The sequence below is a fragment of the Mytilus trossulus genome, chromosome 4 (assembly GCF_036588685.1).
Source record: "Mytilus trossulus isolate FHL-02 chromosome 4, PNRI_Mtr1.1.1.hap1, whole genome shotgun sequence".
Lineage (NCBI taxonomy): Eukaryota > Metazoa > Mollusca > Bivalvia > Mytilida > Mytilidae > Mytilus > Mytilus trossulus.
In genome coordinates, this window is record NC_086376.1 from 91,078,277 (window position 1) to 91,103,394 (window position 25,118).

The following is a 25,118-nucleotide window of genomic DNA, read 5'->3' on the forward strand; positions in this document are numbered from 1 at the left end:
AGAGTTTTTATTTTAGTTACTCCAATATTCTTGTGACATTAAATAAAAATCAGTCAATGTTTATTTTGACTTTCAAGGACTGAACGAAACTTTTGACTTTTTGTCCAGCATTGATGATCATTGATGATTTAATACAATATAGTTGTACCACAGTTCAAGTAAAAATATTTTTTTAATTTTAAGTTTCAGGTTGGCTGGTTGAGATAACCTGATAAATGGTCCATTTAAAGAAAGTCTCCCACTACGTTTAGTTTGATCTTTATTAATATTTATTTATATTCACAAATACAAACATGATCATAATGGTTGTAAACCATAAATATCTTTTTAAATATATTTTTTTTTTATTTATATATTTTTTATTATAATTTTACATGAATGAGTAATTCAGTGTACGATATATTGCAGGTGTATATCAGAGGCCCATGAAGGGGGATAACTGTCACTGTAACCTTAGTTAAAGCCTTTGATGGGATAAGAGGATCATGTGATGCCTTATTTGAGAACAGTATGAGTGGTGTCATACTCAGTCCCATTCCCAGAGCTAGATTAAACAGAAAATATAAAGTACACAGACAAAGGTAATTTTCACTATGCATAGGCGGATCCAGGGGGGGGGGGGCCCACCCTTTCATGGAAAAAATTTGGTTGATTATATAGGGAATCATTGAAGCATGACTGGAGCTGCCCCCCAACCCCCCAGGAGAAAATTCTGGATCCGCCACTGCTATGAAAGACTGATACTAAAGCTTAACTAAAGCTACCTGTATCAAATGATATGGCCAACAATACAATATAATTTCCTTACTCCTTCCCCATCAATTATATAACTTTATACATTGTATTTATCTTTAATTTTCATTTTTAAAAATTTTCAACTATGAACATAATACAGTGTTTTCATCATTACTCTTTGGATACCTTGGATTTCGCGGGTACAGGTGAACCACGAAATTAAATGTTCAACATATAACAAATTTTCTTTTGTATGCAGACATCGGCCAAATCACGAAATTATAAATCCACTAAAATTGGTACACAGGAAAATAAATGAATCTACAGTACTACATTTAGTGCCCTGACAAAGTCACAGAGGAAAGACATATATTGCTGTCGTAGATTATAGTAGTTCTTTTTCTCTTTCAAAATTCTGGCTAGGGCAAAAGTTATAAAGCAAAAAAATACCCTTATAGAATTTCATTTTGCTTTAGGATGAAAGTTAAGTGAAGATCATAATGACCAGGGCTTGCTCAACATTAATCACATTTGTTACTAGAACAAAGTAAATGGCAAAATAAAGGCTATTACGATGGCATAGGCAAAATTAATCATGATATTGTTGCACAAGCATGAATATAAACTTGCAAAATTAAGCCCACAATTTAGTTTTCTCACCTAAGTGATATTTCTTTGATGTTTATTTAATGTGTTTATTGGAATTGTTTTCATCATACTTTCAAGTATTTGATAAAGCATTTGAGGAAAAGGGGTGCAAAATTTTCCTTAAGATAACATATAAGATAATAGATTGGTGATTTTATTCATAAAAATTGATTTTTTTTCCCCGATCAAAACAGGACATAAGCCATTTACGCCCCCACCAGAATCTGCTTCTGCCTTTATTTAACTTCTCTGTTCGCAAAGAAAAACAAATGTGTGAGGACGTGTTGACACTTGTACTTGAATTATCATTAAATCTTTAACATCCCCTGTACACATAATACATGTAGGTGTTTAGATGTGTGTAACAACTATGTCAGTTTGTAGGTGTATTTCAAGGTAACTGTAATTGTCAAAGTTTACTACTATTTTATAATGACTAATGGAAAATTACTTATGCTTGGCAATCAATGTACATATACATTTTCTTTTTTTATAATTTTTATAGGAGTTATATTTTGCATATGAAAGATCATATGATCAGTGGGTGTTGACTTGTGGTTTGTGTGAAGCAGCGTTACACTATAGTGTCATTTGGACTGGTTACTGGTTTGCTTTTGGTTTGCAGCAGAAAAACCAGGAGAATCATCTTATTCTGATCAATGTCTTGTTTGTGATGTTGAAAACTATTTATATAACAGTATAATTTTGCCCTGGGTATTTGTTAGTTTGTGTTTTTAACAGTAAAACTGAATACTAATTGTTGGTACAAACATAATGTACATGTATGTACCTGTTGGTGTATGCTGAATAATGTTAATAACTGCATTAAAAGTTTGATTGGGTACCTGTTTAAGTTCTGATTATAACAATAAAGGGGGTCTCATTGGGGGGCTCCAATCCCAGATCCCACTTACTGTTTGGCAGATTCCCGTATCCCGCTTACACTATGTATGTAAGCAGTTCTCATTTTCTTGTAATTTCCTGGGTCCCGTAAGACCTCATTTCCCATTTTCCCGAGACAATAATTTGATTTTTACGTGTCACTCTTCCAAAAAATCGGCAATCCTGCGTCAGGCTAAGACCCCAAGGAGACCCACAATAAATCTGCACTATAACTGTTTTATATTTGGCTAGGTATGTTTGTACTTGTGGTTTTGTGGCTTTTTTCAATGAACGATATTCTGTTAGGGTATAATTATTACATCATACAAATTTGCTTTTAACTGAAAACTTGATATAACTTGTGGTTCAAATACAATTTTGATTGTTGGTTATGTAATGTTCAGTGGGAAGGTGCAAATACAACAACAAGCCCAGAAGTCAGCACTTTTTGTGCTGACATGAATTGTCATTGATATGGTAATATTAATAAATTTACTGTTTACAAATTTTTGATTTTTTTCAAATACTAAGGCTTTTCTACCTCAGGCATAGATTACCTTAGCTGTATTTGGCAAAACTTTTAGGAATTTTGTTCCTCAAAGCTCTTCAACTTCATACTTTATTTGGCCTTTTTAACTTTTTTGGATTCGAGCGTCACTGATGAGTCTTTTGTAGACGAAATGCAGGTCTGGCGTATATACTAAATTTAATCCTAGTATCTATGATGAGTTAATTTATATACAACAACAAAAATTATTTTGTGGCCTATGCTAACTGTGTTTGCAAGTGGTTTATAACAGTAAAACCAGATTTTTCAAAATTATTCACAATCACCAATTAAATACTATTTTAAAACCTGCTTATTTTGTTCTACATATTTAAATATATGGAGAGCGCATCTCTAAATTAAAGCTGCAAACGATCTTTCAAATGGGTTGTATATTTTGGGAAAAAAACACCTTTGAATAATTAAATAGACTTCTTGAATTTGTTACTTTTATTCTTCAGCAGTATGACTAAGTCCATGCAATTGATATAAAGCTTTGAAGAAAACTCTTGTCAGTCTTAGCTAAAATTGTAAACCATTATTGTCATTTTAATATGCAACTGTATATAGCAAAAATCAAATTTAAGTAAACAGAATTAAGCTTACAATACCAATTACTTAAATTTAAGGACAATGTTTTAAACTGATTTGTTTTGTTGACTATCAATCAGTTACAGTCTGTTGCAGTATTGATTTAAACTTCAAATTCAGTCATCTGTGATAACAAGATGAATTACATCAATATCAATCACATTTAAAAAAAACAGTATTGAGCTTACAATATTATACTATTATATTTTTAATTTATAAATTAATGTAACATATAAATCATTACATCATAATATGATTTATAGAAGTGTTCAAGGACAAGTTAGGTTTCTATCACGAATTGACATCATGAATTACAAATCTAGACATAATTTATTTAAATTTAAAGGTCCACATTATCAGAAAAACAGACAAGAAAAAGACAGTTTAGTTAACGTATTATTTTCGTCTTGCCACCAACCAAAGTAACAGAATGTGTAACAAAGGGATTATACAATCTGTTAGTGGCAAGGATATAAATTATTTGTTTAAAGCTTTATATTTCAGAAAAACGATTGATTGATTGATTGTTGGTTGCTGTTAGGCAGCAACCGTTTGATTTTCAGGGGGGGGCTATGTTTTTTTTTTCTGTGCAAACTTTTTTTTATAGTGGCAAATGAGGGTGAAACAAACAATTTTTTTTTCTCAAGGTCCAAAACAAATTATTTTTTTTCACCAAAACCTGGAAACAATCTTTTTTTTCAAAAAAACCCAGAGCCCCCCCCCCCCCCCCTAAAATCAAATGGTTGCTGCCTTACTCTGCCTGCCACTTGTCTGTTGCCCTTGACGGTCCAAGGCTTCCAAAAAATATTTGAGCCAGCCGGACATTTTATTTCTGATTCCGATTTTAATGACTGAAAAAACCTTGAAAGCTAAAAAGTATATGACCGTTTCATGCTTTGCCAAGCTGGACTTTTACCGGACATTACACAAATGTCTGGAATATTTGACTGTTTTGGAAGCCCTGCCTTGACCTCTTTTTCAATTTTTTTTGTGATTTTTTCTCTTATTATGAGTAAAAGGATGAGTATATCTGGTATATATGTTCCTTGTAAGGTCCATCAGACTTGGTTCACCTAACATCTATCTCTTTAGATGGAGCTCTGTATAATGTACTGTTACAGTTGTTAGGAGTGTAGCCAGCAGAGGTAATTTATCAAGGGGATACTGTACTGTTACAGTTGTTAGGAGTGTAGCCAGCAGGGGTAATTTATCAAGGGGATACTGTACTGTTACAGTTGTTAGGAGTGTAGCCAGCAGGGGTAATTATCAAGGGGATTCTGTACTGTTACAGTTGTTAGGAGTGTAGCCAGCAGGGGTAATTTATCAAGGGGATACTGTACTGTTACAGTTGTTAGGAGTGTAGCCAGCAGGGGTAATTTATCAAGGGGATACTGTACTGTTACAGTTGTTAGGAGTGTAGCCAGCAGGGGTAATTTATCAAGGGGATACTGTACTGTTACAGTTGTTAGGAGTGTAGCCAGCAGGGGTAATTTATCAAGGGGATACTGTACTGGTTTACAAAGGTTACAGGGGATTGACATTTAAACTTTTGAAACCTGCTGCTTCTAATTGAAACAATGACGACAGCAACATAAACTGTCAAAGTGTTAATTCATAAAAATGTTGGCTACCTATAGCTAGGTCATGTAATATTTTATATCGGTGGGTTATGTGATGCCTACTCATTTATGATTTTCACCTGTGCTAATCAGGGTGCAGAATAGTAGTTATATCAATGAGTTATTTCCCTTTAACTTATTTTTCAAACAAATCATTTGTCCATATGAGCTAAGACTTATAAACTTCTGCCTGAATACTGGAACACGTTATCAATCCCTGTTTTTCTACAAATCAAAGACCTAGTTTATTGCAATATTTAATCACAATTATGTATTGTTTAAAAAAAAAAGTAAACTCACGTTGAAATAATTCCATATGAAAATTGAAAACCAAAGCAAAGACAGAGTTTATAATATTTGTTGAAATACAACTGCTATCATTTTCAAAGTTTGACTATTTTTTAAAATTCTACAAGGTGGCCATTCATGACAACACTTTTTTTAAAAGTATTTATTCACTTATTTTTAACACAAAGCCATTTGACATCAGTGGTGGATCCAGAAATGTTTATAAGTGGGTTCCCATGACTGTCTAAGAGGGGACCCACTCAGGTCATTCTTCAGTGATTCCCTATATAATCCACCAAATCCCCCCTCCCCCTAAATCAATCTCTGGACATTTTTTAAGCTAGTTTTTAGAAATGTATATTTACAGACAGTTAGCCTAAATTCATGTTGATTTTTTGATATTTCACTTTAATTAAAATTCAGATATCTTTCAAATCTGCATTTTATTGAAGCTCAAGACCCTGTTGTTCTAATAAAAATCTTTTAAAGAAACAATAAAATCTATGAAAGATAAGATGAAAAAATATTAAATGATTAAATAGATGGATTTTAGTGATGTAGGATAAACGTAGGAATGTGAAAGATTGGCCTCAAAATATAGACTGTCATATATATCTGATAAGCAAACAGATATTCACTTTCTAAAATATGAAAATTTACATAAAGTAAACAATTTTTTCTGTTTATTGTTTGATGAAGGGAACTGAAAATAAGATCAAAAGTATGATGTGCTCCAATTTTTAGCCAAATTTGCTGTTTAAAGGTTGTTCTGAAAAGATATATTCACATTTAACATAAAAAAGCCTCATTGTCTCATGTGGCCAATGTTTATTTTATTTAACAAAACTCAAGTTTTTAGTAAATAAATCATCCAAAATGATAATTTCTTTTGTAAATAGTACAACTACAGTGCCACAATGACTTTATCATTGGTAGAATATACCAGATTTTATATGTGAAGTTTAACTATTTTAAATCAAATTTTATGATAACCTTATAAAAAATCAAGAATGTTTGAACCTTCATGAATCTTTTTATGTACATGTTTGTATATTTGGAAACAAAAAACACAAATAGAAAATTAGAATAAAAAGCAGCCATCACTAGAAATGCATTATTAAACATACAATTCTTTAAATCATAGAGTCATTTGAAAAGGCACCATAAAGAAAATGCTGCTATAATCATTTGGCTCATGCAGGAATATGTTACTTTTCCCATTTCTTTACCGCAGACAATTATATATATATATATATATATATACGTGCAAAAAATACTTAGGCAACAAAAATCATTCTTAATTTTTCAAGATGTCAAAGTCAGCTATTTTGGAAGACTCATTGATAAAGATATAACAGAAAATGCATTTTTTAAAGAGTTTCCATGTAAATTTGAGATAGGAAAGAGAAATTATGTAGCAGGATAATTTCCTTTTGTAACAATTGATAAAAAGTGAGGAAATGGGCAGGTGAAGAAGAGTTCTAGACCTGAATATAGTACAGACGGTATTCAGGTCAGATCTGTGAGAGAAAGCCATACGTAAAGCTTTGACGTCATCATTCAACCTGAGATCAATACAATGTTTTACATTTAGTCGTGAGATGTTTGTATAAAATAGACAATGATTGCAAAATCAATAAAGCATTATGGCTACAGGGTCGCTTAAAATGGCTTCATTTAATCCTGTAGTTCAGAAACAGACAAGTTTATTAAATAAACGGGACGTTTTATGCTATTTTGGAATAATATTGCTATTTTATAGATGAAAATATCAATAATAGCAAAGCAAAAATAATGTTTAGTATTGGTTTTGCACAGATTTTATTGGAAAGAAATGGGTTAATAATCAAACAATAGACTTTTAGTTGTGCAGAAATCTAAACCAGACAAAATAAGATCTATCTAGTGAATTATCAGTACTAGTGACATATCTACTTCATATTGATAGAAGCATCATATTACTAGCCATATGTGTCATACATGTACTAGATATATAAAATAAGAAATATATAAAAGAGGTCCTCTTTTATCTTACTTGACCTATGAAATTGTATCATAATATTTCACTTTGCAAGATTTCTCCATTTAAGGATTATAAGAATTAAATTCAATTGACAACATATGAATTTAAAGCATTTAAAGTTTGAAGTAAAAGGAAACTTATAAATAAACAATAAAGAATATAAATAAGTTTTTTTTTCACAATTTGCAAGTGAATATTGTATCTACAAATGTTCTTATTATTTTTGTACGTTGTTGAACAAGTATTTAACTTTTCACAAGGTGTTAATTTTAACCACAGAAAATATATCCTAGAAAATTTTTGGAATAGAAAAATGAACCATTCAATTGTTAATTAAAACTCAATTTGCCATTGAACATGGCCATCTACATTTTTGAATAGAAAAAAGACCAGCAAGTTTATAAAGTTTTTGAAAAGATTTTTTTTTTAAATTCCTTTAAAGAGCTAGTGTAACTGCCAATTTAATTGAAAATAAAAGTTTGTAAGACCAAACAGCAATCATTGATGTCACCTACATTACATGTATCTCCTAATTACAGTGCATATCAATATTTCATATGAAACAATATTAAGGTTGTGAAAAATCTGTGTAACCTTATTCAAACCTACATATATTGGAACATTTGGTCCTAAATAATATTTTCTGCAAATACAAGACCACCAAATGTTCACTGCGAACTCAGATTTGAAGTCTAGATGGGAAAAAATGGAAATTTAGATGATCAGTAAGCTAAAATTACATATTATAGAGAATTTGCTTACTGTCTGCAAATTACTGGTTTTAACACAATGACAAATTGACATTAAAAACTAATAATTGGTATAAAAAAAAATGTATTATAGCATCCACAAGGAGTGTTTACTTTTGATCCCTAAAAACAAACAACGAAGAATATTGAATATCATATAACATACATGCTATGCCAGTTTATATATGACAAGGGTGCTTCAGTTAATGTTATAACTCCATTTTTAGGTGTACTGTTGGACAACAGTTCAACTAAAAAAGTCATACTACGAATTAATGGTTCTTATATTTTCCAGGTTCCATTGGCATTACACTAAGGACATTGAAAGGTGATTGGCTAACATGGGATTTATGTTTGCAGATCACACAATGGCTCTCTATTTAGCCAATATATTTGTTAGGCACATGAATCTATACAAGGAAACAAATCGTCCAATAATAGTGGTTAGTTTATACATATGTACAGTAAGTATTATGTAAGCTATTGATCTACATAGGAAGGACAATGAGCTCTCAAGTTTGTTACATATTCAGGATTATATTAACATACACAGCTTCATTATACAGTTAATAATTTAAATTCAGTTATTCAGTTAATCTTTATTAGATTAGCAATCAGCTTTTTAACAGTACAAGGGCAACTCATTAGCTACATGTTTTATGTACATTTGAATGTGGATCCATCTACATTTGTTGGTTAAGAATAAAAAAAGAAATTTTGTGGATATTTGATTTCTTTGTTTTACAAAGTTTTATACATGCCTTTTAAATAAATGTAATGTAAACCTCTTTGAAAATTTATCATGTTTCCCTATCCCAGCAAAATCTATCAAAATTTGGTACCCCACAAATAATAAGAAATCCACAGTATGCTAGCATTTATTGCCTTTCGTAATGACAGCACATTTTCCCTTTGTATTGTGTCTGGTGTATTTAAATGAAGTATTCCAGCTATCCTCATTCTCATACATGTGAACCTCCCGACGGGAGTACAAAACTCCCGTTTTCAGGGGTCTCCTCCCGTCCTCCCGTTCAGGAGAAAAAACTCCCGTGTATGAAATATTTCATGAATGAAAATTTTCAGACGCCATATTTGATCATTTCTTACTACTGTACGGGTGTAATTGACACCTGTGTTAAATTTTACCTGTACATCAAAGAAGATGTATAATTAATTGGCTTCACTTGACAGCTGGGGTGTCAAACATATTGGTAATCAACAATGTTTACCTCTGGCTAACTGCCGTTGTGTTATAAAAACGATGTGTATTGGGAATATTGAAATACATTTTTGTTACTTCCCTTTGTTTTATCCTGTTTTCAGTTATTTTGCTTTAAAAAATGTAAATTGTAAAAAGACTATAAATGATTAATATTTTAATCAAATAATCATAAATGGATGTTGATTAAATGAATTTAAATGTTTTGGGACAAATAAAAAAATATAAATTTAAAAATTATTTTAGCAATCTAGACCTCCTATCAAGGATTAAATTGAAGTTTATATTATAAATCTGTTTATCTTTGATATGAATGGTATATACAATATGTACATTTAGACTAATAAATTTCTGTGCCATTGTTTTACAAACACTTGTCTTTTAAAAAATATATCTAGATGGAATAAGTGCATGTAATACAAAAATATTATCTTGTGTAGAATATCCCTTACGGAATCCAGTCTGGTTCTCAGATATAATATTCAGTTCATTAGAAAAAATATTCAGTCTAGTATTTAAAATGCATGTGAAAAGTTTCCCAAGGCAACTAATGAGCGTAATTGCTCTATAGTTATCAGGATCAATTTTACAACCCTTGTTTTTGAAAACTGGTTTAATAATACCAGAAGTCCAATTTTCAGGTATAATACCTGTATTCAAAATGATATTGAACAATTTACAATAGATAGACACTAGACTAGGAGGCGAATGTTTCAAATATTCGTTCAAAATTTTGTCCAAACCCGGTGCTTTATTGTTTTTTAAGCCTTTTATAGCTTCACTAACTTCTAGTTCAGTTATGACTCCGTTTAAGATCTCATCACAAATTGGATTATTACAAATATCGTTTATATCAAAGTCCTCATCTTCAACATCACCGACGTAGTCACCAGCGTTTAATTTTTTGAAATATTCATAAAATAGTTCAATATCTATATCTGGATTTTCTTTTCGCCTACTAGAATATTTATGTAATGTTTTCCAGAATGCTTTAGTGTCCGATCTAGATAAAGACCTAAGCTCTCTGGAACATTTCTCAGAGTGATCTTTGAAATTTGTGTTCAGAACCTTTCGGTATTCCTTTGCTGTTTTATTCATGGAGTCTTTATTTTCAGTTGTCTTGCGTTTTGAGTAAGAATCCCTGGCTTTGTGAAATTCATTACGTTTTATCTTACAGTCAGTATTAAACCACGGTTCAAAATCACTTCGTTTTTCTTGCTTTCTTTTTCTCGAACCAAAGACAGAAGATGCGGTATTCATCAATGAGCTACCTACATCATGCAATATACCGTTAATCTGTTCAGGCGTGACATCGTCGATATTTACATGATCGAGTACACCGTTCACCTGTTGTAATACTTGATCTGTGTCATCACTGAGCATCTGTTCAAAATCGGGTGCCTTTTGAGGGTTCCATTTGATGTAAGTATTACCTTTATTATTATTTTGTTCTGTCTTTAGTGCCACTGTAGGTGCACTGTCAATCGAAAAATGTAATCGACAATGCACATCAGAGAACATGGGATTGAATTCAATTACTTCAAAATCTACAATTTCATCAAATAAATGCGGAGATACAATTAAATAATCAACGAGGCTTGCATCTTTGCAAGTAGTTTTTCCAATACATTTGTCTTTACCAATACGACCATTTGCAATACAAATTGAACATCGTTTACATAGTTCCACAAGTTTTTTACCATATTTATTGACACGTGTATTGTCTAAACTAAATCTTTCAGTAGGAATACCTTTTTCTGTCATAAGATTATATAACATAAAATTTTGATCGTTTGTCACTTCATTATCAATGTCTAGAATCTCAAATAAGTGTTCATCTATTTCAACAATGTCACTTAATTTCCTAGTTCTTGAATTAAAATCGCCGACCAAAGCAACTTTTTCAGTATGTTTTGAAAATTTTAACAGTTCTTCTTCCACTTCGGTGAAGGCTTCATCTGATGAATATTTAGAAAATTCAGGTGGAATATATAAACAACCAAGTAAAACAGAAGAATTCAAATTATGTAGTTGTGTAGGGTCTTTAAAAATTTCAACCCATAGAACAAATTCTGACTCTGATTTTAAAAATTTCAAAAATGTTGACAAACTTTTTTTATAAATAATTATTATACCACCAGACTTTTTGTTACATTTTTTTCTGTGTTTGGCTACAAAAGTATAATCATCTGGTAAATTCAAATGGTCAAGTTCATCAGTTTTAGACTCTACAAAAATTGAGATATCATATTGTTTGATAAGCAGTTCAAAATCAGGGTTCAACAATTTCGACTTAATTCCACATACATTTAGAAAAGTAACTTTGAGTTGATTACAATTGTCAGTAGAATGACCTTTATTTTTGTCTGATGTGTTGTACTAACTTTCATTATTCGAGCGCACCGGTTGTCCAGGTATTGTGTAATTCTCTTGGTGAGGATGAAATTCGTTATAGAGCTGGCCGTCGACATATAGCTTATCATAAACAAGTTTGACTTTCTTCTTCTGACGTTGAAATTCTTTAAGCTTCGGTATGAGTTGCTTACGTCTCTCGTAAATTTCTCGTGGGTACTGTTGATACACTGAAAATTCATGTTTATTTTTCAATTTCTCGACTGCAGCTTTTCTCACTCTTTCATGGTCATTATAGGATGTGAAACGCGCAATTATACTTCTATGTTTTCCATCCTGTCGTTCACCGAGTCTGTGTACATTTTGAAAGGAGACATTATTTGAATCAGCAATACCCAGCTCGTAATTAAGAAAATCACGTAGTACATTTTCGGTGTTTTCTTCATACCCATGAACATTTGGAATACCAGCAAAAATTAAATTGTATTTCATTGAGTGGGTTTTGAGTTCTAGAAGTCTTTCGGAAATTTCGTAGTTTTCCCTTTCAAGACCCATATTATTTTGTTCTAACTGTCTGACCCTTTCTTCAATATTATGGTGATGCTGTTCTTCATTTTGTAGTATTTTGGATTGGTTTTGTTGAACTGTTTTAATGTTTTCGATTTCTGTTTTCATTGAAGAGATATTTCTTTCGAAATTTCCAAGCCTGGCATCTAACACATCTAACATATCTAACTTTGCTAACCTTTGATTTAATGTCATTTCAAGTCGTTGGATACGTTGGTTGGTGTCATTGATATTATTGAATATCATTTGTTGTGAAAGGTGTGCTGGGATGTCTGATGGTAAAGGTGGAGGTGGAGGTAAAAAGTTTGGCGTCAATATTTGCTGTGGTGGACCGTTTGGTGAACCCGGGAGGGGGGTGCTCTGTAACATCGGCCTGCTCGGACATTGTAGTGGAATGTTTGGACTACATGTAAACGTTTGGTCTTTAGAACTCATTTGAATATTGTTTGTGTTTTCTGGTTGATCAATATATGATCCGTGAAGTGATTCGTGTGCTTGAGTGAGAACATCTGAAATGTTTTGATTTTGAGTCGCCATTTTGGACGCGGCTTTGTTTGGTGGGGTCAAACCTGTTTTCGATGAATTATTCCTATTGCGTTTGTTTCCCATCAAAATGAATAAATGTCAATCATCTGATCATATCTCTGATCGATTTGCACAACTATAATGTCAAGAACCACATTTAAATACACTAATATTACTTTTGTGTCGGAGCAAAATTTCTTACGTCGTGTTCATTCCGTCATGTTTTGGTTTTAGCAGTAATATCTCTTCAATAAGTTGCTTTTTTAAAAGTCTTGATAATTAAAGTGCTTTTTTAATTGTTCCTATATATCATTACGGCCACTAACATAATTAATAAGGGGTCTAAGACCAGCTAAAGTAAGTGCTTCTCACATTTTTGTTTACATTCCCTTAAAATTAAGTCTATTATCAGATTGGATAGTTACTGCTCTAATTACAACTATATGTTTAAGTACAACTTTTTGAAATTTCACAAAGACTAACAGTAAAATATTAGAATTTTAATAATTTTTGCTTTCGTATCTTGTACACTGTATATTGATTACCGGTATTCATGTGTCACCTTTTTGTATTGCAACTTTTGGCAGATCTGATAGCATTCCACAGCAGTTATTAGCAGTTTATAAAACCATATTAGGATGTATAACTTAGCAGTTGCCATGAATATTCATTATTGACAGCTGTTATTATAGCAGTTCTCATGAATATTCATTATTTGATAGCTGTTATTATAGCAGTTCTCATGAATATTCAGATCTCATTTAAATTTTTCGTTAAAAATAAATGCCAAAGAACTGTGAAGGCTAAATAAACTGCTAAGAAACAGCTACGGAATGCTATTGGAATGCCCTTATGCAAATTAATCATTGCCTTATATTTAGTAACTGTGAATGCTAATAAACTGCCAAATAACTGCTGTCAAGTGGGAACTGTGAATGCTAATAAACTGCTAAATAACTGCAGTTCACTTTGACTTGGGATGTTGCAAACAAACATGTAGAGCTTATTTCTTTCTTATTTGTCTATACATTTACCAATGATAAGGAGATGGAGACATGAATAAAAATCTATACAGATAAGATAGATAAATATAATGATTTATTTGCAAGCAGTGAACAATCATTTATCAAAAACAAAACAAAACTAAACAGGAAACAGATTCTTCTTAATATTTTATTTTATTCAAATAGAAAGGCAATAAGGGTACTTTAAACATATTAAAATTTGTAGAAAAAACACAATTTCTACTTCATATGTTTACATTTACGACAAAATTTATGTCGATAAAAAACCTCCTGATCTGAGTCCTAATCTCCTGACCAAAATTTCCAAATCTCCTGATCTGAGTTTCACAGTCCATCACATGTATGCATTCTGGTCATCAAAGTAATCATTGATCCCCATTTTCTCTGACTACAGGGTTTCGTTTTAAGCTTACAGTATATTAACCTTATGTGTGGCATTGTCTGAAAGATTGATTATATTTGTGTGATGCAGGTAGAAAAACTGTGTTAGCTTTGCCTTTATTTAAAAGGATAAGGCCAATGACATTAATAATAAAAATATGGAGAGAGGGAATGATTGCCAATGAGACAGTTATCTTAAACAGTTCAGTTAATATAATATTTAACCTTTTAGCGGTCATCCTATGGCCTTAAACGATGTGAAAACCCATAATGTATAGTCAGCTATTATTTTTAGTCAAATATGGGCCCTCACTCTTTTTTTACATCTTGCAAAACATATTGCTATTTTATATTTTTAGATTGAATATAAAATTATATGATTTTGCAGGAAGGGATTTTAATCATCTAAATGGATAGACAGAAAGTATAAAGAAGCTATGGAGAAAAATAACACAAGAAAAGCAACTCCTTCCAAAAGTATGCAAAAGATTACAACAGGCTTGAGTCCAAAATTATTATCAAGCATATTACAGGTAAAAAGTGTGGGGGCATTTTCAAGTATTTATTAAGATTAAATTATTGACTTCTTTGCTCTATTTGTCAAGAACTATTTTCACTAAGCAAATTTTTGAAAAAGATATTCAATATTATGTGTTTTAATACATCAGATATTCAATATTATGTGTTTTAATACATCAGATATTCAATATTATGTGTTTTAATACATCAGATATTCAATATTATGTGTTTTAATACATCAGATATTCAATATTATGTGTTTTAATACATCAGATATTCAATATTATGTGTTTTAATACATCAGATATTCAATATTATGTGTTTTAATACATCAGATATTCAATATTATGTGTTTTAATACATCAGATATTCAATATTATGTGTTTTAATACATCAGATATTCAATATTATGTGTTTTAATACATCAGATATTCAATATTATGTGTTTTAATGCATCAGATATTCAATATTATGTGTTTTAATACATCAGATATTCTGTTACACAATACATTCAAGGTTCATATCCCTATATTAAACAAGCTTGACAACACTTAAATCACATGACATGTAATACTCTACACATCAATTAGACAAATGTTTTTTTCTTTCTTCTGTCAAAAATAGAAAAATTTAAGATTTCCATAATAGAGTAGTCATGTACACATAAGGAAAGAAGTGAATCTTAATAAGATTATATTTACCAGTCTTATTTCAAGTACTGATAGAGCCCATTGACATTGATTTTGGATGACATGTTATTTTTATACATCTTTAAAGTTATCTTACACCACCGGCATTGTATACAAATCACTTTGTTTGAACTGTCTTCTTCTTCTTCCAAATACGGGAAATGTCATGACAAGGTCTCCCAAATACAGGAACTGTCATGACAAGGTCTCCCAAATACAGGAACTGGCATGACAAGGTCTCCCAAATATGGGAACTGTCATGACAAGGTTTTAACAAAACAAATACTTATATACTGTCATTTATAATTTGAATAGACAATAAGGAAATGTGGTATTCAGTGGCGGATCAAGAATTTTTCATAAGTTGGGGCCCATTGACTGCCTGAGGGCCAGCTCTGGTCAAGCTTCACTGATTCCATATATAATCAACCAGTTTTCCCAGTAAAGGAGGCCCCCCTCTAAATTTGCCTCTGGTATGATTGCTAATAAGATAACCATCTAAGACTTGATTAGAAATTTATCAATATATATATATATATTAGTCTTTACTGAGTTGTTGGAGCATTAAGAAAACACAATTCAACTAAGGAGGGTTGTTAATTTATTTTCATTGAACATGATTACCAAATGTTAATTGGTTTTACAAGCACCTGTATAAAGGTTAACCACAATATCTTCTGCTTGAATTGTGCAGATCTGAATACCAATATCTATACTTTATAAACAGTGGTGAACCAGCAAACCACATATATGTAAAGGAGATCTTACCAAAATAATATTATACTATACTTCCGCAAAATATCAGATTAGTATTCATAAACTGACATTAAAGTCAGGATTTATAGATCATGAAAATGTTTTATATTAAGATCAGTGATTAAATTCGGGAGATTAAAATTCTATTTAATGTTACATCTTAATCCTATTCAAAAATAAAACAATAATCCGATTTAAGGAGAACAATAAAATGAGATTAATAGTTCCCAAATTAGGCTAGATATAGCCTAGATTCACCTGTGTGATAGAAATCTTGTGTATGGCCTAAAGCACTAGTGTCTTTATTGGTATGCATCATAATGTAACATACAAAATCTACCTGTTCTAATTTGTTTTTTATGCTAGTTCTGTTGTCGATAAAAAGTTAATTAGACGTACATAGAATATATTTATATCATCTTATTGAAAACGAAAATGGTATATGTTCTTTTAAGTTATTAAATATGACAATCATGAAAAGAAAGTAATTAAAGTCTGCCATGGAAATGGTCACGTAAATGTACATTAATGATGAATAATTAATAAGTAATTATTAGAGTTTATAGGATATTTACTGGGATAAATGAAATGAAGGAAAACAAGTTTGGTAATAATATTCCAAGGCTAAGAATTGTCATGCCACTTCATGAGGGTCTGAATGGGGTTTAAGATAATCTTTAGAATACTATTAAAGCAGGGAGTGCAAAATAAAGGACAACAAAATGAGGATATAAAATAATGGGGTACTGAATTATAAAGAATAGATAGTAATGGACAATATGAATAAAGAATAGAGAAAAATGGTATTAAAACTTAAAAGTGTAAAGAAATTAATGACTCCATATTCAGACCCACCTTTTTTGATGGTGGCAAATTTAGTCAAAGAGAAAGAAATTCATTATAATTCAATTACAGTTTTTATGAGTGTACCTGTTATTTTAGGCTTTAAAGTTTTTGTGCCTCGCAAAATGTAAAATTAGTCCCCTGAAAAAATGATTCTGTATATAGTACTTACTTACCCAAAGAATGAAATAACTATGTTTTAATGTGGTGTATTTAACATGGAAAACCCAGTACCTGGTGAACTTACATGGTTGTCTATTAGGGCTTTTATAGTCTAATAATTCAACTTTACCAATAACAATTAAAGTAATAAATTATGTATTTTAAGTATGTTTTAGACTTTCTATTACAAATGTTTACATTTGCATATATATTTGATGTAGTGAATAAGGTTAACAAATGTCAATTAAAAATTCTTGGAAAAAGTTTGGAATGATGGTCCAATATAAACTTTTACTATAAGAGTGAAATTCATTCTAAATCACAAATATTTCTTATTTGTTTAAATTTTTGGTCAGAATCAATTTGCGCCAATTGCAATAGAAAAGGTATTAATTGCGCCACTCTCTTTTATTTTGATGGTACATGTATTAATTGCGCCAATAAATGAAATGAAATTGCGCCACATTTACCTGTTAATATTTTTTACCTATATCATTTATAACTGTACATGTTTTACCAATATCAGGACAAGACAAGACAAGACTTTTTAAAACATAAGACCAACCACTTTATAAAGAGTTTTGAGAGACTATAAAACAATTTTTCTTAAAATAATAATACAAATACAAGTCAACTATCACGAGTGTAAAATACATTTTTGCTTTATGAAAATTTCACAGCAGATTTTGGCAGTATACAATACCCCATTTTCATTTGAAAAAAGAAATATAATTATTTCATTGTCAGTCTCCAGAAATTAGAACGTAAAATTTTGAGATCTACGAGCATAAGAAAAGCAACCAATATGTTTTCAGAGTGACCTTCAAAAATAATAAATTCAGAGATCTTCAAAATTGAAGAAGAAAATTTAGAAAAGAAAGATTTAAAATATATGCGTCAGCCTATGTATAGAGAGAGAAGAAATCTGCGTCCGGCTTAACCTATAAATCAAGCAGAATTTCAGAATATTGGACGATATTGGTGTTATTAAAACAAAGATGATGACTTTGTATTGTGTAACGATCCACAAAGGGGGATAATTGTATTAGGATGCGAGGCTATTTTCTGTGTACTATGTCAGAGGATTTTTTTGCTGATGGGACCTAGTCAATCATTTAGCTGTTATATAAAAATAAATAAAATTGGCGCAATTGCAGGATTATTTTATTGGCACAAATGATTCCTATAGTTTTGAAAAATAGGTGGCGCAAAAGAAGTATTGGCGCAATTAAGTTGTGGCGCAAATGAGTTACTTTTTGGCGCAAAAAGATATCGCCCAGATTTTTGATGTAATAAATCCCTTATTTTTCTGTATACAAATAAACAGTCTTGCACAGAAATCGAAAATTTGTCTCAAGATTTGCAGATTTAGGCAAAAATCTAGACCAACTATACATTGCTATTGTACATTCCAAGATGGCTGTATACACAGTCAATCTAACTTTTCTTGAAATTTCTTACCTGCAACAAATGTATTGACTACTATAACTTAGATAAAATGTTTTATTGATTGAAGATGGGGAAAAAATCTTAGGTTAAAGTAATTAATGACACAATTTAAAAACTAGGCTGTATGAAATTTGTATTCAGTAAAACACTTAAATTTGTGGTTCACCATGTACCCACAAATTCCTCAAAAATGTTTCCCCTCTCTTTATAAGATAATAATACACTGTTTTTATAGTAAACAAGGTTTCATTACATTGTGATTTTGTCAAGAAACAGTAACAGGAACTTGACAATTGTAAAAATACTATAATTTTATATCAAACACCAGGAACAGTTGTTTTATTATAAAAAGTCACTTTGATTCTCATATTCATGTTATAGATCAATTACACAGATACATGTATAAGACATCATTTAAACTATGTTAGGTCATAGAAGTTTTTCCCACAGTTTCACAGATATTTGTAAGGGTGACTGCTTTTCTATGAAATGTTTACAGTTAATGCTCCAATTCAAATAATTATTTCCTTAAATAACAAAACACCTACATTGCACTGTTGTAAACATTTAGTGTTACTCTTTCTGTGTGCTTTTAATTTTATTGCCAAAATTTTCTTATTTGCATTAAAAATTCTGTTAATGTTGTTTTAGTTGCACTTTAACTTATTTTTAAAAATTAATTTGTCACTTCTTAGCTTTCATGTAAGTTAATATAAGAGTACAGTGTTTGTAAGCCTGACACCCACTTAACATGCTCAATTTTTTTTATGTAAACTTTCAGATTAACACATTTTTCTGTTGATCCATTTCTTTTTATTGGTTCCAAAATTCTAAGAGTTGAAAAAGAAGGAAAAACTGGTGAATACTAATTGAATATGAAGTTTTGATAAATTTTGGCATACAAATCTAACTTGATTTTGTATTTTGTTGAAGCTTAAATTTATGAAAACTTATTGAAGTCAATAAAAATAAGTTTTTGACAAATATGAAATAAATTTCATTTATAATGATTCTATAGATGCTTAAACTACCTTTTTAAACTAACAAAATGAATTATTGAATTTAAAAAAAAGCAAATTTATTTGCTATTATAAATCAAGTAACAGTATATATGTACTGCAATAGCTTAATTTGTCTTTCATCTTTTCATCTACTTTTGTGTGTTTGTAATTTCGATACATTTCACTCAGCTTTAACTATATAGTAAGTAAATTAGACAATCTTATGGTTTGGGTATTATACCTGTTGAGTTTTGAACTGTTGGCAAGTTTAATAATAAGTGGTTGGTATAGACTTTGCATTTAGCACCTTGTTTTCTTTGGAGGATGTTCAGCCTACATCAACGAATAAATTATTTTTTAAATTGCTGGAGTTAACCTGTTACAATTTTTCTTTTAAAAAAAATAAAATGACCAAGACTTTTATTGTCCAAAAAACAGCACATTGATTTGACCCTGATTTTTTTTACATGCACACAGGAAAAATACTTTTCTTGAATCCGGACTTATTCACTAAAATAAAAGAAAAAAAGGAAAAACAAACCACAAATTGTGAATGAGGATGTTGGATGGTTTTATATTCTCCCACTCAGCAGCAAAAAGTGTTTGGTAACCTTCACAGCTAAAAATGTCATATGACCTTGACTTTATAATTTTCCATGTAGGCTGATGCAGCCAACATATACAGAGAGTCAAATGGGGGGGGGGGTTGCTTGATTTTTTATTTCCTTTAAACAGCCCCCAAAAAGAAAAAAAGATTTTATCCAAAGAGAAATAAAAAGAATAGCCTAGACTTATGTCTCTCCTGCAAGATTGATTGATTGATTTGTTTTTATACCACTTTCAGCACTATTGTGCTATTTCTTGACTCTCAGTTTTTATTCTTGGGAGAAGCCAGAGAGAGCCACCATCCTTTGGTTGGTAAACTGACAATCCTTGTCAATTAAGATGAAGCCTAGTGCACCTGTCACATATGGGATTCAAACTGACAGCCTCAATATTAATATACTACATCTTTGCTAGCCAAGGATAACATTCTACTTCCCTACTGTGGAGAGTAGGGAAGTGGATCCCTTGGCTTGGCAAGCAAAGATGGATATACTAATGAAACAGGTCCTTTTTCTACAAGGAAAAGGGGCACAGACCTCTATCTCCATTTACCCCTCACACATAGGAGTTTTAAGACCCTTTCTATTTGGGCCTTTAAAAGATTTTGTTAAAATTATTGGTTGATACTGTTACACATTGACAAAATACATGAAATATATTTCCGAAGCACTTTTTTAAGCATGTTAAGATAGGAAACTTAATTGGAATTTCTTAACCATGGAATCTGTGGTACTTTGGAATTTCTTAACCATGGAATTGAAAATACTTTGGAATTTCTTAACCATGGAATTGAAAATACTTTGGAATTTCTTAACCATAGAATTGACAGTACTTTGAAATTTTTAATTCATGAATATGTTTTCTGTTGATTATTTGTCCTTATAAATATTCCATTAGGATAGGTGTGAATTACATTGTAGTATAAAAAGTGCAGGAAAATCCAGTCTATGTTGTACTACAATGTGGTCTGTATATATCTTAATTAAAGGTGTCAATTGGGAAAAAATAGATATATAATAATGAAGGCATGAATTTTTTTTGGTTATTAATTATTAAGTAATGGAAATACCATATTTGTGTGTATTTTGAAATGAATTTAGAAGGGACAATGAACTATAGGGTCAGTAAATGTGCTTTTTACTTCTTAGAAAATCAAACAAAAAAATATATTTCCTTCTTATGATTTGGTTAGAACTATTATTTAGATTTAATTATATTTTTCAATCGTTTAATTCTCACTGAAACAATGATTTCAGCTATAGTGGAATTACAAGTCTATCCTTCTGAATGTATTTCTGTTGGTAATTCACAAGAAGAGTCTGAACACAGTGTTTTGTATTGAATAGTTATCAAAGATACCAGGATTATAATTGAGTACACCAGACTCGCATTTCTTCTACATAAGGCTCATCAGTGACGCTCATAATCAAAATAGTTATAAAGCCAAACAGTCAAGTACCAAGTTGAAGAGCATTGAGGATCCAAAATTTCCCAAAAGTTGTGCAAAATATAGCAAAGGTAATCTATACCTGGGATAAGAACATCTTTAATTTTTCTAGAAAAAAAATCAAAGTTTTGTAACAGGAAATTTATAAAAATGACCACTTAATTAATATACTACATGTACTGGGCTGAATTTTACAAGGTGAACTGTAATGATCAAAGGCACTTCACAAAACAAATAAAAGTCATTTTGGACAGACTGAAACAGAACACAATATTTTTATAAACTGCAGAGTTGTGTTTTAGAATTAGATGGTCACTTTGGAAAAAATGAGATTATTTACAACCAAATTAATCAAAATATGGACATGACTATACTTGAACTGAATTTTAATGTGTGTGTTGTTATGCGTTTACTTTTCTACATTGGCTAGATGGATAGGGGGAGGTTTGAGATCTCACAAAATATGTTTAACCCCGCCACATTTTTGCGCCTGTCCTAAGTCAGGAGCCTCTGGCCTTTTTTAGTCTTGTGTTATTTTGATTTTAGTTTTTTGTGTACAATTTGGAAATTAATATGGTGTTCATTATCTCTGAACTAGTATATATCTGTTTAGAGGCCAGCTGAAGGACGTCTCTGGGTGCGGAAATTTCTCATTACATTGAAGACCTGTTGGTGACCTCTGCTGTTGTTTTTTTTCTATGGTTGGGTTGTTGTCTCTTTGACACATCCCCCATTTCCATTCTCAATTTTATTAAATGACAACCAACCTGCTAAGACTAGGCTCAAATGATCATAGTATTCTGGTGTTAATTGTCATTCATTTCATTTTATTAGCTTTTTTAGGTGAGCCAAATTCATGAAATTAGCAAGTAAAAATGCATGAAAGGTCTCCAAAAAAAAAAATCACACATATTCTCAACGAACCTCCAGATTTTTTTTTTTTATATCCTTATTAAAATAACAGCGCTAATCTGAACTTCTGTATACGACTAATGTGTGGGAAACAGGATGGCTTAAATGCCACCGAGGTTCCCATTGAAACCTTCAGAAAACTTTCAAATCACAGTTATCTTGATGAAAAAAAATCAATTAAACGTGATTATCGGATATTTGAACAGTAATGACATTTGAGATTGACCACTATTGACCTTTATTAGCGTCAACATTATAACGTCATATATCATCAATGATGGAAATGGGCACCTGTTGTTAAAATAATTAATTAGATGTATTATATTTAAAATAAATGAATAAGTTAATGACCGTATGTACCTTAAACTGATTTTGAAATACTATGCAAGTATCATTACAAAATGATCAATAACACTGCAGCCAGTTTTTTTGTCAGTTTGTGATAGTACCTTAGTATTCACAGCTCTTCAAAAGCTGTGAATAGCCACCTCCTGGTAGAAATTAAGAAAACAGTATATCTTATTTAATTCACCCACTCCAATTTAGAACTTATTAAAGTTGCTCTTCCCTGACAAAAAAAATAGTGCTTTTGATGTCATTGATGACTTAAAAAACTTACCAACAAATTGCAGAAATAAATCTTTTGTTACAAGAGAAATATATGCACACCATTTGAGCAAATAGTATACTTATTTGAGATTTCAAAACATCGAAGGGGTTATTATTAACAGTACTTGTCTTCTGAACATTAGTATTTCCATACAAGACTTTAAACACATGTTGAAAATTGGCATGTAGAAAGGTAAAACATGTACAGTTCAGGATATAACAGGTTTTCATGAAGTTTAACTTAGGTAAAATATTAAGAAAGCTTACAAAATTTAGTTGAAAAGATTTGGATTTTGAATCAGTGGTCTGACACCTATAGTACCAATTGTTTACAATGAAGAATGTTTTACCTATCTTGATTTGTTCTCATATTTTCAATGTGTGTCTGAAGAATATGGAAGTGTAAAAAATGGTTTCTGTAGACAAATTGATGTCTTTGTTCATAAAAAATGTTGGAAAAACTTTAGGAAAAAAATTAATTGACTTTGAACCTTAATAAAAATATTAAGTGAATCTTACCCTCATTGTAAATTTATTAATCAATTCTCATTTTTTGCAGTGAATGCTTTCATTTGAAGAAGAAATGGGAGTGTAAAGAAGAGGCAATACCAAAGATATGCAAAACCAGGATACAAAGTCATTGAAGTCACCCAGGAGAATATAATTTGAAAAAGTCATTTGTCATACACACACTGTAGTCAAAAATTAAACCACTCACATTATTTGCGGGGTAGACATTTTGTGGTATTATCTGCCCTGGTCCAATTTCAAAAATGATGTTTGCATTTTGATAATGATGTATTGATTTATTTTTAAAAGCACACTTTTGATTGATGATTTTTTTTTCAATATTTGTGAATGGTTGTCAATTAAAAAGCTATTTCTTTCTAAATTTTGACCCAGCATATTTATCAATTAATTAATTTGAAAAAATATAATGCAAGGGTTGACACATTTTGATAAGTTATCTAAAACGATTGACAGCTATTTTAGATTAGTATAATTATGTTACAACTTACTTGAAAAATATTTGAAAATGAAATCAGTTATTTAGTTCGGATAGACGGGTAGATTGAATTATGGGATCTGGTAGATTGACCCTAAAGGATCTGACGGGATCACAAAGGGATCTGGTAAATTGGCCAAAAAGGATTTAAAGGTATCATAATTTGGCTCATAGGTATGAAATTGTTTTTCAAATGGTTCAAAACTATTTTTAGTGAATATGTCAACTGTACAAATCTAATGGGATAAATTAATTCAAATTCAAGTGAAACTTGACAAGCATGTTGGTTTTTAGTTACTTAAAAAGATAATCAAAGAAGTAAAACAAGCGAAAGATTTTTTACGTTTTTTTTAAAGTATACTATTGGCAAGTAGACAAGAAACACCCCCAGTGGATTATTTTAGGATATCTCCTGTCTTACAAAAAAAGTTTTGAACAGATACAGTGTACATGTACTTGTGTTTTGCACAATTGTTGCCGATAAAATATTGCATATCTATAGTACAAAGTACGGAAGATTTCCTCTAAGAACAGATATGATATATATATATTAAAATAAATGAGCATTATAACATTGAATTCATAAGCCTTTATTTTAAGTATAGTTCTGTGTGCCCGAAGTTCATGGTAAAATGGTAATAGTTTAAATATTGTCAGTGGTTTACTGTTATACTTTTTATGTTCAATGTTATATATATATTTATTGTACAGTATTACATTTTGACAAAGCTCATTATTAAAATGTTATCAAATCTGTTTAACCTTCAACTATTGATTTTCTTATCAAGATGATTAAATGGAGATCTAAGGTACACATCAAAAACTAAAAGACATCTAGGATTTTACATCCAGTTTAAAAAAAAGACAGGGTCTAAGCTATATGTTAATCTTTCATGACCCTGAGTCTAGATTTGTTTTAGATAGACTAAATAGATCTGCTATCCACATTAAATCCTATAAATTACATG

At 30.7% G+C, this 25,118-nt stretch overlaps 1 long non-coding RNA gene across 3 annotated transcripts; it reads left to right on the forward strand.

The window, feature by feature from the left end:
- Positions 1-404: 404 nt before the first annotated feature.
- LOC134716280 (uncharacterized) lies at positions 405-25,118 on the forward strand. 3 transcript variants are annotated; one of them, XR_010106861.1, is made up of 4 exons: positions 405-581; positions 8,378-8,525; positions 14,540-14,684; positions 23,704-25,118. It is a non-coding gene; the product is annotated as an uncharacterized LOC134716280 (long non-coding RNA). The 3 variants fall into 3 exon arrangements; XR_010106860.1 differs by lacking the exon at positions 405-581 and adding an exon at positions 1,557-1,779 and having other exon boundaries at positions 8,378-8,546; XR_010106859.1 differs by lacking the exon at positions 405-581 and adding an exon at positions 1,562-1,779.